The following is a 15,973-nucleotide window of genomic DNA, read 5'->3' as shown; positions in this document are numbered from 1 at the left end:
CGTGGTGGTGACCTTGATGTCTGGCTCCAGTGTCTCAGTGACAAGATCCAGGACCACATGTGGTGGGCCGTCTGCTTCCGGACGCAGTTTAAGCTCTGGAATCGCAGCGGGCAGTGCCCCGTGCTGAGCCAAATCATCTTGTGGTGGCACCGTCGCCAGGCTGGTCGTGACGCCGACTGCGGCGACGCCGTGCCTGGCACGGGGCTCACGTGCGACGCGGTCGCTGAGCCGGAAGAAAGCCGTCGTGCACAGGACGGAGGCACCGAACATGAAGAGGCTGAGGAAGATTGCCTTCATCACGCGCGTGTTCGACTTGTGCCCTGTGCTGGAATTGTCGCGGCTCGAGGTGTCGTCGCTGCTGGCCACGAGGTACGAAGAAGACGTGGCCGTCTCCGTATCGTGCTGCTGAGACGTGGGCAGGGAAGTGGAGGACGAGCGTCGGTGGCGGAAAGCTCGACGGGTTGAGTGAAGGACGCGGCGGAAGAGTGTGTCCCAGAACGGAGGCGTCGGCACCAGCATGGACTGCGAGTCCACGCGGAAGCGAGCAGTCGACCCGCCGGGACGTGCTGCTTCCGGACGCTGCTCCAGGTCGCCATGATTCATCGCAGCACGGCTGTGGAATGGGGTGGGAGCGAGCGCGCGAGGCGTTGCTTCTGGTGGCCTATCCGTGGCCGCGAAGGCTGCGGCGGATTGCGGTGGCGCTAGTCTTCTTCCAGATGCGTTAGATAGGACCGTGGCGAAGTTCCGCGCATAGGGTGGCGATGCCGTTCGTCTCCACGTCTTCTTCCACCACGACTTCGATGCGGGCCTAGACGCACGGCTCTCTTCAGCGGGCGCCCCTCGACTTTGACCTGGTACGGCACGTAGGCTTCCGGCGCTCAATGCCCTGGTCTCCCTGGCGTCAAAGCGTTCCGAAGAGACCCGGCTCACAGAAGCTGTAGTCGGAACCGGGCTCCTTACCGGACCTGACGAGGCCTTGTTTGGCTTTGCAGGTGGTAAACATTGCAATTGGAAGTTTGGCAGCGAGTGGGACGCCCGTTTAAGTTCTGGAGACGGTGTTAGGACCCTTCTGGATGTTCCCGCTGTGGAGGGGCTCGGATGTTTGGCCGCCATCGTCGAGTTCTCTTGAACTGCCGGAATTGCGCGCGCACGAAGGAACGTCTTTCTTTACGCATATTGCGGCAGACTGACACCTTCTTCGTCACGCTATGCGGCGCTTGAGGACGTTATTAAAATTCAACACTTTAATATAATTGAACTTGCTTTTTACGCCGGAAAACTGATATGACGGTAGCATCATTGCATAGGCTATTACGGAAAACTAGGCAAAAATTAAAAAAAATAATGGCTCAAGACCCAGCTAATTCGGTGGCTCCAGTGCGTTCCCAGACGTATAGCAAAATACGCTTTGCCGCTCTTTTGACCTTTATCGATAGGTGGTGGTTTTTATTCCGGCCAAGCCCTTTGAGATTTGGGCGCCCCCATCTTTCGACTCATCACCACTGTCACAATCGCCACTCTTGCTTCATGAGTTTTAGTAGTTGACGTCAACAAGCAGGCTTGACGCAAAGGCTCGTCTTCGTCTACTGCTTCAAAACTGAGCGTTCTTTCACAGCGGAGCTGCGAAGCTTTTCGTTCGTGACACCAGGAAACTATCAGCATCATGAACTGGCACGCGTCCTCTTCTTCATCACCTGCTTGGCTCCCAGAACACGATTTGTCCAGCGGGGGATGCAATAACTCTGATGGACGAGAGAACGAGTACAGAGGAAAAAAAGAAAGCGAAAGAGAGCGAAAGCATAGCCATGCATAGCGAGGGGTGGGAAAGGGAAGTGGGGGAAAGGAGGAAGGCAATGCCGCCAGCTTCCTCAGTCTGGGCACCACTAGTGCGTAGCTGCCGCAATTTTTTTTGCTACTCATTGTATTGGTAGACATGATATAAGTAGTTCAATGACAGACTTATATAATGATTGTTCGGGGTTTACGTCCAAATGATGTCCACTAGGAAGTTTTCGAATAAGGGCCCCAAAAGTTTGGGGCCCCAAAGCCCTATGCGTGTGCTCGCTTTCGGTCAAGCGGGAGCTAAGAGTTTTCGAATAGGGTCTGCGGCGCTTTGGACACTCCCGCTAGGTCATTCTAGTCTGGGCCAAGAGCCGTCGCTTCAGCGGGTGCCGCCCTGTGCGTTTGACGCAAAGCTTTTGGGGCAGGCTTTGGGGCTCCCGCTAAATTCGAGAAATAGCGGCCCCAACGCTAAACCCAAACGCTGTTTGGGTCTCGCGCATGCGCAGTGGCCTCGACGTATTTCTTTGGGGCCCCAAAACGATTGGGGCCAGTTATGTTTTTCCTTGTTTGTTTTCTCCTTGATGTGGATTGAAGTCCCGTCAAGGAGATGATCGACGTCGATGAAGCAGGAGGCAGGTTGGAGGTAATAAAAACTTGAAGGTATATTGTAGCGAAATATTTACAGTCATATGTACATCTTGCCGAAGCACACTGATGATAACATAGACATCAACAGCATCTTACCCTTCTACTTAACTTTTCTTAAGTTAGAGCCTAGAACACTGTTACTACATACGATAACCGTGTCTCACTGTTCGACCACCGAGTGGTTACGGCCCAGACAAACGTTGCATCGTACGGAGTCTTACTGATCGATCAGTTTAGTGATTACAGCCTAGACTGAAGGGAAACGAATTCCGTCCAGTCTTAAGTACCTTGCGGTAACAAAGAAAAGGGGAGGTGGCCACTGGTGGTCCGCCTCGACATTCCCTTATCCAATCCGTTTATCCTCATGTTAAGCCACTCCCTACTGGGCTGTCCTTAATCTCGACAGCAGTGTCTTTACAGCGGGCGTTTTGGCACTCTTTCCCATCATGGCTCTCCCTCTCCTTATCCCACGCTCTCAGGGATTCTCACGGTCGAAATACATCTGTATCTTAGCCCTGGTGCGTTCACGCCGTTTTCCCATACGCATCGAGTTGAACTCGCGGCGCCAGTCGTTAAATGGTTCTGGGAAAGAAAAGGCGTTTGCGTGACCCTGCCTCCCACGCATTTGACCTTGCATTGTTGCGAAAGCTTGGGGTCACGCATACTGTCGCCTCGAGCGACGGCATAGAGCGGGGGATGTCCTCCTCATTTTCCCACACATTCGGGCCGCCGACCTCTGAGAACGGTCGCTTGACCGCAACCCAGGCTGGCCATCGCTGCTCAAAGGAAGCCGTTTGCTTTCTCTTGATAATTGCACAGCGGAAGACCAGGCAGGGGGAGAGCCGAGAAAGAAGCTTTGTACGACGTACAGTGCCGCGCCGTCCCGTCTGCAGGATCGACTTATGAGCGGCAAACATAACACGTCCCCCCTAAAGAGTACGCTGGGCTGTTCTACGCTCAGTAGTACGATAAATCACTGCCGCGATTAGGTCACTGGACTTTCTAACCATACAACAGTCTACACAAACATCAAACACAATTGCGAGACAACACAACAGGAGAATACAACAGAAGAACCGACATTTGGGCGAGTTGGATTGCGTTAAACATGATGAGTGGTTTTCAGCGCAAACGACGAATACACAGAGAAGAAGGAACACGAACACCAGCGCTGTCTCACAACTAACTTTATTAGCAATGAAATCACACATTTTATAGGCCTCCCAAGCTCGGCCAGGGGGCGCTGCGTCGCACGCGTTTCGCCGCCTTTCTTGCGAAAACCGGTCGCTTTTCTCTCCGCACCTGCCTTTTGACAGCGCTGTCTCCGCACGTTCGCTCACCCTGCACGCGCTGTTGTCTGCTTGCCGTGCACGTGCAGCTTCATGTGTCGCTTGCTCTGAAGGTTTAGAAAGATCCCAGAGATGGAAAAAAGCGTTTTCACGGTGGGAATCTCACCAGAGAAGGACGGTTGATCGACCACCTTTTCGGGACTGAGCAGGTCGTCAAGGACGATGCTGTTTGTGCGAGCGCTAATAGGGAGGTGACTGCGCGAGTTCTGTAATTATGTTACCGGTAAAACGCACATTCGTTGCGGCAGTCGTGTCTACTCGGAGCTATCAGCAAACATCCAGCACACTTTCGCGTGCGTTTTCTATTGATAACTTTTCGATTGCTTGAATGCCAAGTTTGTCGTGCGGCTTCAAATTTATTATGAGCTTAGTGTGAAGAGCATAAATTTACATCTGTCCTGTTGAGTCACTGGCTGCATCGCAATGCGCAGTGTTCAGTTTCGTGGGAGTTTCACTTTTGCCGAGGTTTGCATCGGATGAGAACAACGTCGGATCGCAAGTTTAATGCCACCTTGGATTTTTTTAGAGCTCCCTTTGACAGCATAATGATACGCGCAAAAAAAAAAAAAATATTTCATGCCCACTTCGACCGTGCATGTTTCTTGCAGAGGCGTGTTTCATTTCGAATAATATTGACGCCTGATCACGCACCGTGTTCGCTTATTCGAATGTCGCTTTGGTTGTTTCGACAGCTCGCTTGGCCAGCATCAGGCAGGGGCGTAGCCAAGGGGAGGGGGGGGGGTACGCAAGCAAAATTGAAACTTTTGCTTGCGTATATGTACAGGCACACGTACAAACGCACGCACGAACATACATAAAGTATGGTTGGACCCCCCCCCCTCCCCCGAAAAAAATTTCTGGTTACGCCCCTGATACTATACAATACCCACTGGGATCGCGCATGTTTATGATTATGCCGAGATTTGTGCCCAGTAATAAGCGCATCTGAATTCGCGAAGCCATCGAAAATTTAATTGCCACCTAGGTTCTTTTTTCAGCTCGTTTCCAAAGCGGCATGCAAGGCTTTTTATTACGTGCCGAACGCATGACATTAATACGAGGCACGCCGTGGTGGATTAATTCGGATTAATTTCGGCCACCTGGGTTTCTTTAACGTGTACGTAAATCTAAGTACGCCGGTGTTAGTGCATTTCGCTCCCATCGAAATGCAGCTGCTGTATGCGTGAATCGAACCCATGACCACGATTTTAGCAGCGCAACACTTCAGCCTTCTAAGCAATCACGGCGTGTCGCATGCAAGGCCAATATAAACGCTCAGTGCAAACATAGAGCTTAATTCTGTTTACAGGGAGCCGCGACGGGAAATGTACCGCAATCAGCTGAATTAAACACTTAGTACTCACGGTACGTTATTTAAACTATGGTGTAATAAGCCCAAATGCTCCGCTGCTGTAACATTACAAATGGTTGACTGGGAAAGCCAGCGCGCAATCTCGAAACGTACAGCGGCTGTCTATTTGTTGTAACTTCGGTTCACAAACGCACTTCCCTTTCAAATGAGCACGATCATCGCGTTTCTCCCCGTTAATAGTTCGTAATACTGTGTACGACAAAAACTGCTTCAAGGTGACAAGACCGCGAAAGCATCGCGGCGAACTGCCATAATCCACTCTTGACGCCTCTGCTCCTCGCACTGCTTGCATTGGAAACGGTAGAACATGACAGGAAGTTTTCGGCTCTTCGACATTTTTAAACTTTTGTGACCGTTCACAATGCAGCAGGACTGCGTGCCTGCTTTCGAGTACGACGAAGGAACGGCACCCATAGCGTGAAAAATGCGAGATAAAAGCCCCGGGGAGCACGTTCTCCGCGCGCGCGATGGGAAAACCAAGCAAGAGCGACCCGTCCCAGCTACCGGAGTTTTCCCCTCTCTCCGCTGGGGCGGCGGACGGCGCTGCGCAAACTTGAGCGTTGGAGGCCTATAGCACAACCTATCCCACGTGGGCACACGTCGATGATGCCATATCAGCGATACAGTACAAACTCAAAGGTGTAACTAAACATATTGTATCACGAAGCAAAACAGTTCAAGAAAGCAGTCTCTCTGTCATGCAAGGTGATAGATGGCACACAAAAAAGGCCCTAGTTGTGTAAGTGTGCCATCTATCACCTTGCATGACAGAGAGATTGCTTTCTTGAGCTGTTTTGCTTCGTGATACAATATGTTTAGTTACACCTTTGAATTTGTACTGTATCACTGATATGGCATCATCGACGTGTGCCCACGTGGGATAGGTTGTGCTATAAAATGTGTGATTTCATTGCTAATAAAGTTAGTTGTGAGACAGCGCTGGTGTTCGTGTTCCTTCTTCTCTGTGTATTCGTCGTTTGCGCTGAAAACCACTCATCATGTTTAAGGAGAATACAAGAAATGTAAACAAGTACATGCTAAACAATCAAGCACACCATTGCTGCTTCAAGCAGTATGATCACTAGTGTCTGTTTCTTGAATTGACAATCACACAGTCCACAATATACAGCAGCAAGTGGGCAGGAACATTCACGTCCCCCCCAGTTGGCATGGCAGTGTTTTTCTGATGGCTTCCATAAACTATTCTGGAGCCTTGATAATGCATCCGCATTACCGTTACATACGCCCTTCCGATGTTGTACTGACACATGATATCGCTGTAACGCCAGCGCCCATCTTGTCCATTTCGCCCCGTGCGGAGTCGAAGTTGTAAGGTACGACAGCGGATTGTGGTCGGAAACGACGTTTACTATGGCACCGAAAAGCCAGTAGTCAAACTTCTTTGAGGCCCATATTATTGCGAACGCTTCCCTCTCAATGGTCGACCAGCGCATCTGGGTCGGTGAGAAGCGGTGGCTTGCAAAGGCGATAGGCTTCTCTTGCCCCTCGGCTGACATTTGCGCCAAACATGCTCCCGCCGCCGTAGCTGATGCGTCTGTGAAGAGCCAGTAGGGCTGAGATGGCTCTGGAGTGTGAAGCGCCACGGCCTCGCACAAAGATTGTTTGAGAATCTCAAATGCCGCCTGGGCTTCCTCCGGCCAGGGTATCTTATTAGGTACCGCTTTCTTTGTTAACAACGTGAGCGGGCTCGTCACCTCTGCGTATCCTCGGACGCCGTCAAAGAGTGTGCAATGTCTTTGGAACACCGCCTGTATTTCCGCCTGCGCGTTAGCATCAAGATGAGCAACCTTCTCGCTCGTTAGCGCTAGCTCTTCCCGCTTTATAGTGGTTGGTTGTGGAGCATATTCCACCTCCCCAAAATCATGGTCCTCTTCGAAGACGACCCCAATATGACTGACCCTTGCATAGTAAGGTCGAATGTTGTTGGCGTGGACACTTTTCGCCTTTCCCTCAGATGTTTCAACGCGGTAAGAATGTTCGCGCTCACGTCCAACCACTGTGAATGGGCCTAGCCATTTAGGTGACACCCTACAATTCCGATCATTGTCGAAAACCACAACTTGGTCGCCAACGTTAAAAGCTTTGAGCCTGGTGCTGCGATTATACGCACTGGCGTAACTCTCCTGATGAGTTGCACTCATTAGCTCAGCAATATTAGCGGCAGTCTCAAGCTGCTCCTTAGGTTGCTGTAAATACTTAGCGGGGCTTTCTCTCAATATTGCCGGCACCGGCATTTCTCCCGTCCACGTCCTCTGCAGTATTAGAAGCGGTCCCGTGGGATTCCTTCCATACAATAGACGAAACGGAGCTACTCCTGTTACCTCATGGGGAACTTCCCGATAAGCCCAAAAACCATTGGGATAAGTTTGTCCCAATTCTTAGAGTCTCTCTGAATGACATGATACAATATGTTTTTCACAACTCGATTCCACCTCTCTACAACTCCGTTACTCTCTGGGTGTTCTGGGGTTGAGAATCTTGGTGTGCAGCCTAATTTCTCCAGCATCGTTTGCGTGAGCTGAGATTTAAAATTAGTGCCTTGATTGGAGCAGATCATCTCCGGAACGCCTGTGCGACTGAAGATCTCAATCAGTGCATCACAAGTCGCCTTAGCTGTCAAAGAAAGCAGTGGGATCACCTCTGGCCACCTCGTGCAAATGTCCACTAAGCACAGCGCGTACTTATGCCCTCTCGCTGACGGTGTGTCCAGGGGTCCGATCACATCTACATTGACAGCTTGGAAAGGGTGTTCGGGTCTAGTGAGCGGAGTCATAGGCACCCTATCCATGCGACGCCTGTCTGAACGAATTTGACATCGATGGCACGAACGACAATGCTCTAATATCTCCTTCGCCATACCCGGCCAAAAGAAGTTATACCTAATGCGAGCTTTTGTTTTCTTTGGCCCTAGGTGCCCCCCGCATAGTGACTCATGGGCTAAGTGCATTACCTCAGTACGCTTATCTTTGGGGACAACTAGCTGACTCACTCGAGTGCCTGCTATTGAGTCGCAGTGGTATAATAGTCCGTCTGAAATGAACATGCCGGATTTCCCACTACGAGCATCTTCCCAACATTTTTTTAGCGTAGTGTCACCCAAATGCACTCTGCGGAACTCTTCTCTTTGGCCTAACGACGCCTCCCTTTCTTCATCAATTTGTGCATCTTCCCCAGAAACATCCTTCTCCTCCAAGGTGAGATTGCAGGCCACTACTTTTGGTTTCTCTACTATTTGTTCTCCCTCATGAGCAGGCTCGGCCGGTGCTCGACAGGGTGCCAGAGGGCTGCTGGCCTTCAACAAAAGTTTCCAATCTTCCTCGGTCAACAAACAATCTGTGCCCTCGACGAGCTCATCAGTTAACGCGCAGAGTAGGTCGACGCTCTGAGGCTCCGTAACCTCTCGCGGGCTATTTAATTTGACCGGCAACGTAGCTATTCTTGCCTCGATCGTTTTACCAAAAGCAGACACCAATCTCACCTTGCCACACGACTCTATTAGACTACGCGGAAGCAGACTCTCCCGAATGACGGTTATCTCACTCCCCGTATCCAAAATCGCATCTGCGGCTATACCTGCACATGATACAGGAATTAACTGCAGTTTATTTGTGCCTTGACCCTCGTGTTTCAGAGACTTCACCTTTGCGCTAAGTACTCCATCAGGTATTTCAGTTTCCGTCTCGTGGGATAACGTTACCTTTTGTACCTTCCGCTTTGGCTCGATAGCCTTTTTGGGGTTGCTCTCCTGATCACTAGCCTTCGGGCACTATTTAGCGAAATGGCCTGAGCCATGACATGAGTGGCATTTCAGAGCCCCTTTCTCTACTCGTGTCGCCGGCTTCAGCCCCATTTCTACAGTTGGTTGCTTTGAAGCACGCCCTTTCCCTTTCGCTTGCTCAAAAGTTTGGAGCACTTTAGCGATCTCAGTCGGCCTAAGCCATCCCTCGCCTTCCCTTAATCTCACATACTCCAGACCCTCCGTACTTAGTCCCGATTTTATACGGTCAGCAACCATGAGTTCGGCCATCACTTCTACCGTGTCGGCCTCTCTCACTTGGAGGTAGTATGAGAAATAAGTTTTCATGCGGGACGCGAACTGCGCCCACGTCTCTTCCTTCCGCTTTACTGCTCGTTCAAACCTCTGCAGATACTCTGCCGGAGAAAACTTCAGTTCCATCAGCACTGCTGCTTTAACTGCCTCGTAATCTGCACTCTCTTCAGGGTTGAGGTTACGCAGTAGGTAACGAACTCGTTCAGCTAGTGCTGGTATAACCAAATGCACGCGACTCTCATACGGTACTTGGTAAGTAGCAAACAGTTTTTCTACTTCCTCAAACCATAATGGCACATCCGCGTCACTCGGCAGGCGAAACCCTTTCAGCACTTTTGCACATTGCCGGATAGAGTCAAAACCCAGTCGCCTATGATCACCCGTCTCCGACCCATGGTTGGACAACGTGTCATTGAGACGGTCAGCGTTCACTCTATTCTGCACTAGCTTTTCGTACTCAATCTGGAGATTGAGCCTTTGAATTTCAAGTTCGAGCATTCTCGTTTCACTTGAATTCGGCAAAACCTGAGATGCCTGCTGCATCGATTCTTGCCTCTGAGTAGGCACTCTCGACTCATTTGATTTATCAGAATTTAGACTACCATTATTTGATGGCTCTCGATTCCGATCCACTTCCGCCACACTCGTACCCTCATCTCCGTTAAACTCCATTGTTTCAGCACCCCCGCGTGTTCTCACCATGTGCTCTACACATATACTGCCATGCCAACTTGAGAAAGACGTAAGAAATCCTGCTCACCCTTTGCTGAATGCTCTGTCGTTCCTGGATCTTCTCCACGGCGCCGGAGTTGACTGCTGTGGGATCGTCTCGACGTTGCCGCTGGTGGCTGTTGGATGCCTTGCCCCTCGGGTCTTCTCAGCGCTGGTCCAGTGTATGGTGCTGTAGAGCTCGCCGATCCCTGTCAGACTGCGCCAGTTATGTTTTTCCTTGTTCGTTTTCTTCTTGATGTGGATCGAAGTCCCATCAAGGAGATGATCGACGTCGATGAAGCAGGAGGCAGGTTGGAGGTAATAAAAACTTGAAGGTATATTGTAGCGAAATATTTACAGTCATATGTACATCTTGCCGAAGCACACTGATGATAACATAGACATCAACAGCATCTTACCCTTCTACTTAACTTTTCTTAAGTTAGAGCCTAGAACACTGTTACTACATACGAAGAACCGCGTCTCACTGTTCGACCACCGAGTGGTTACGGCCCAGACAAAAGTTGCATCGTACGGAGTCTTACTGATCGATCAGTTTAGTGATTACAGCCTAGACTGAAGGGAAACGAATTCCGTCCAGTCTTAAGTACCTTGCGGTAACAAAGAAAAGGGGAGGTGGCCACTGGTGGTCCGCCTCGACATTCCCTTATCCAATCCGTTTATCCTCATGTTAAGCCACTCCCTACTGGGCTGTCCTTAATCTCGACAGCAGTGTCTTTACAGCGCAGACAGGCGTTTTGGCACTCTTTCCCATCATGGCTCTCCCTCTCCTTATCCCACGCTCTCAGGGATTCTCACGGTCGAAATACATCTGTATCTTAGCCCTGGTGCGTTCACGCCATTTTCCCATACGCATCGAGCCTGGCTTGATTATCGTAATTGAAATTCAATAATTTGTTAACAATTTTCTCTTAAAATATCTTCGAGGTAACTTTAGCTGCAGCAAGGTATTTCCGTTTCGACGTAGAATTTGTGCGCAAAAACGACATGTGTCTGACTGTCATAGCTTCGTAATAAAAAAACCTGTATTATCTAAAAAAACATACTGCAAGATGACGAAGCTGTACTTAAAGTCCCGCTCTCACTATCTTATGCGAAGCTGCAATGTTTACTATGAGCCTTCGTGTTGGCGTTAGGTGTCTCAATTCCCGGGGCTTAGATTACCACCGGCGTCGCAATCGCAAACCATGTCTTGGTAACACGGATTTATATCTGGCTTGTCAACAGTCACAGAGCTAGCCGAGATATTAACCAATGATATTGAAATGTACTCAACACAAGAGAACAAATAGACGCCGTTTGTCTTGATTTTGCAAAAGCGTTTGATGTCGTTCCCCATCATGATCTCATTATAAAAATGCAAGCAATCGGTATTGAACATAACGTTATTAAATGGGTAATGTCTTATTTCAAAAACCGTAAAGAGTTGGTTTCTGTGAATAACAATATTGTCACGTGGTCGTGACGTCAACGAAGACCGCAGGCGAGGTATCCAAGATGAAACTCTTTATTTGGCCGAACTTGTGGCCGAGAAACGGAAAGTTAATACACACGGTATGCACTGATGGCGGCGAACAGAGCGTCGACCGTCGATCAAATGACAAGCGGTGAAGCGCGTCGACATTGATACATGTGCCGTCGAATATTCCAGCGTTATCGCTGGTTGTCGCGCAAGCTCTAGAATAAGCTCGAGTGTTCGCGCCTTGCGCGCAATCTTAACAAAACGATCTACAGTAATCGCGAAGTTTTTCGAACAATGAGCCGCGGTTTGCGTTGAGCGTTGCTGACAGCATTTGTGGGCGAAAACCGAATACAGAGAAAGTGATAATAAGAAACGCACGTGGCAATCAATATCTTGAGCAGCCTAGACGTCCTGTCAGGCGTACCACAGGGATCCGTCTTAGCGCCAATTTTATTTCTTCTCTATATTACTGACATTCCTTTTAGCGTCGACTCACGCATTCAAATAAGCCTTTTCGCAGATGACTGCGTCATGTACACGACTGTAAATGAAACCGAGAACCAGGTTAACCTTAATCGCGCATTGCAAAAATCGTGCTCTCAATGGGGAACGACAGTAAACGCAAGGAAAAACTGTAGCCATAAGTTTTACAAGTATGAAAAAGCCTCTTAACCTTCCTTACAGATTAGGAAATATGGAATTCACTAAAAGTGATCACGTAAAATACTTGGGTGTTATAACAGCATCCAACCTTAGTTGGGAGCCAGCTAAGGTTGGTTTGTCAAGCTGACATTTCTCAAGATTACGTAGCGCTTTACCTGAAGTAAAGCGAACCGCCTATAAGACGCCGATTAGACTAGACTATGCCGACGTCATTTGTAGTCCCCATCAAAAATTTATCATCAACAACATTCAGCCAGTCCAAAGTTTAGCAGTCCGATTTGTGTTTTCAAATTATTTCAGGTGTTAGCGCTTTGCGTAAAAAAGCCGAAATGTATTGTCTTGATCAACGTAGAATAATTTGCAAACGCAAATTTTTGTATCTTTTATATCATGAGCATTATAAAATATCCAGAACCGAACGTCTCCTTGAACTCCACTACTACAACTCGCCCGCCTCCGCATCAAGAATCAGCAGGTGACCGACAGCCGCCTTACAATCTTCGACGACGCTTCGTGGAATACCCGTGTTTGGGTCTGGACGCCGATACGCCGACGTGGACTTAGTGAAAAACTTCTTCGGCGATATTTCGCCCATACAAGGTTCTTCGACGTCTCGGCGCTCTAGACTACGAGATCATCCTAGAAGGCATCGCGAACTCTCAACAGCGCCGCGCACGTCCTGAAGTCGTCCATGTCGTGCACTTTAAGCCGTATTTTACGCGTTAGCGAACATGAGGACTGTACTTTTTGATTTATTACTCTGCTTTCTCTGTGTATGCACTTCCATTTTCTGATTAAGCATCAGGACGATGCCTTTTTCAGAGGGGGGCAATGCCACACGCACTCCTTCCTTTCCATGCTTTATGGTAACGCCCCCTTACACGCGTTACTACTGCCTTGCGCAAACCGCGCCAGAATGTCTGGGAACGTTCCAGATCACTTTGGGATGATCTGCTAGACTTGAGCGCCGAAACGCGAACAGCCGAGTCTTTTCTGGGACTCACGCGGCAACCAGCGATAAGGCTAGAATGTTCGGTGTCGCATGTATAAATGCCGACGCGCCGTAGCGCTGAGCAGTTTATCGACGGCCGACGCCCTGTTCGCCGCTATCAGTGTAGAGCATGTATTGCTGTAGTTTGAGTTTTCATTTCCCGGCCACAAGTTCTGCCAAATAAAGAGTTTCATCTTGAACACGCCGACTGCTGTCTTCGTCGACGTCACGGCCCCGTGACAGTATTAACACGCGAATAAATTAGCAAAATTATCAATATAGGGCTACACGGTTTATTACCGTGTGTTACATTTTTTATTAAGTTTGTGTTTTCTCTCATGTGATTTAAACATTCTATCTTCGAAACTGCTATTAACACTTCACCCAGCATTGAATTGTTTGGTTTGTGTTCGTCACCATAGTAACTATTGTGAGTTCCACTACTGCTTGTACCGAGAAGGCCTGCAGTATGTTGAATTAAAAAAAAGAATGTTGAATGGAAGAATCTGTACTACATGTGCTAATACACAACCAAATGAATCCAAGAGACAATTAGGCTAGGGAAAGCATAGAAGACAATAATTGTTGTCTTTAACTGTAGTGTACTAATTGTGACGTACCTTGAAATGAATTGGAAGATCGCCATTTCCGCCGGTGGGATGATTTTTCGTCCACTTGAATTTATTTGAAGTTACGTCACACTTCTTACACTACAGTTAAATACAACAATTAACGTATTCAGTGCTTTCTCTGGCCTCAGGGAAATCATAGATTAGGTTAATTATTGTCTTGCGTCTAACGTACAAACAAGACCCTCGAAAAAAAAAACAAGAGCCCCTTCTTTCGTTGATACATTTGCTAATGTCACATCGGCACCCATGGGCATCGTTGCTGTGATCGTCGTTGTCGCGGTCATCACCTTGCCACCAACCAACATCAACATCTTTGAAGACTGGCAGTGGCGATGTTGAGATCAAGGTTCGCTAACAGACCTGAAAAAGCGTACAGAACTGAGACTTGATTCATCTTCAATTGATTTGTACAGCAAGAAATGCAACATGGACGACAAAGAAGGACCATGTGTGCTTCTTTGTCGTCCGTGTGGTATTACAAGCCAATTCAAGATGAAAAAGCATGATCCGACGGTTGCCGCCACGTGCCACAAGGCTCGCGCCACTAAGCCTCCCAGATGGATGGACTTTATTATGGTCCCTCGGAATGCGCTCTAGTGCGTTGCGGGCCGGAGCGGCGAAGATATTTCATTTTGTTCGCCATCAGGTAATGTCTGGTGCAGAGCCCCTCGCTATTGTTGCACGCCCTGTCATCCAGCTGCATGCCTTCATGCGAGTGCGAAGCGGTGATATGTATATATATGCTCTTTTTTCTCCTTAATTTTCATTATCCGCCGCGGTGGCCTTGGTTATGATGCTCGGCTGCTGACCCCAAGGTGGCGGGATCGGATCCCGGCCGCGGCGGCCGCATTTAGATGGAAATGATATGCTAGAGGCCCGTGTATACGTAGCTTAAAGAATCTAAAGGTTGTCGAAAGTTCAGGAGCCCTCCGCTACGGCCTCCCTCATAAACATATTAGGGAGTTTTCGAATAGGGGCCCCAATCGTTTTGGGGCCCCAAAGAAATAGCGTCGAGGCCACTGCGCATGCGCGAGACCCAAACAGCGTTTGGGTTTAGCGTTGGGGCCGCTATTTCTCGAATTTAGCGGGAGCCCCAAAGCCTGCCCCAAAAGCTTTGCGTCGAACGCACAGGGTGGCACCCGCTGAAGCGACGGCTCTTGGCCCAGACTAGAATGACCTAGCGGGAGTGTCCAAAGCGCCGCAGACCCTATTCGAAAACTCGTAGCTCCCGCTTGACCGAAAGCCAGCACACGCATAGGGCTTTGGGGCCCCAAACTTTTGGGGCCCTTATTCGAAAACTTCCTATTGGACATCATTTGGACATAAACCCCGAACAATGTTCTTCTGGCCGCGACGTTTCGACGTCAGGGCTCCGTTCGGCTTGCGGCGCGTTCTTTAAATTTCGTCGGCGTCGTCGTCCTCGTCGGCGAAGATCTTCGATGTTTCCATCGAAGATCTTCGATGGAAACATCGCACCTCCAACGGTTGCTGCCCTTAGTTTTCCGGATACGGGCTAGGCGACCGTCCCCGGGTTGGGCCAGTGTACTGGCGGCGCTGCGGTGAGACATAGCAGCCTGGCGACAGCGAAGGGGAAGGTCGTCGGGGTGACCATAGGCGTGCGCAGGGTTCCCCTTCAGGGGGGCGAAGGTTCGTCGCAGCGCCCCCCCTCCCAGTTATGTCACCGTATGGCGCTGACATGGTGACCCCCCCCCCCCCTCGAGTCGCAGCGCCCCCTCCCTATTATGTCAATGTGTGAGGCTGACTTTGCGACCCCCCTCATAGGTGAATATGGGGCGGCGGCCGCCCCTCCTGTGCGCACGCCTATGGGGGTGACCACTGCGCTCCTGCGAGGTAATCGGTGATGTCGCGGGGCCGTTCAAGCCGCTGTGGACGCGGCGCGTCAATGGCGAACCCACGTAGTCCCATCGATCGGTACTGGCAGCGGCGGTCGGTGTGGCCAGCTTCTTCGCAATGGTAACAGAGTGGGCGGTGGTCGAGGGCGCGCCAAACGTCGGTCTTCCTCGGCGTGTATCACTGGCCGTCTGGCGGGCGGTATGACGTCGGTGGTGGCGGCGGTGGTTCCCGGCGGCGAAACTGCTGCGGCGGCGCGGCGTCTTGACGTGGGCGAGCAGGGGTGGTGTTGCGTCGGGCTGCAGCAGCATAGCTCATTGCTTGCAGCTGTGGATGCGCTGCCTCGGGAATACCCAGCGACTGCTGGATTTCCTCTCGGACGATGTCTTCGATCGAGGCATCTTGAGGCTGGCACGACG

The sequence above is a fragment of the Rhipicephalus sanguineus genome, chromosome 1 (assembly GCF_013339695.2).
Source record: "Rhipicephalus sanguineus isolate Rsan-2018 chromosome 1, BIME_Rsan_1.4, whole genome shotgun sequence".
Taxonomy (NCBI): domain Eukaryota; kingdom Metazoa; phylum Arthropoda; class Arachnida; order Ixodida; family Ixodidae; genus Rhipicephalus; species Rhipicephalus sanguineus.
Note: the sequence above shows the minus strand (reverse complement) of the source record.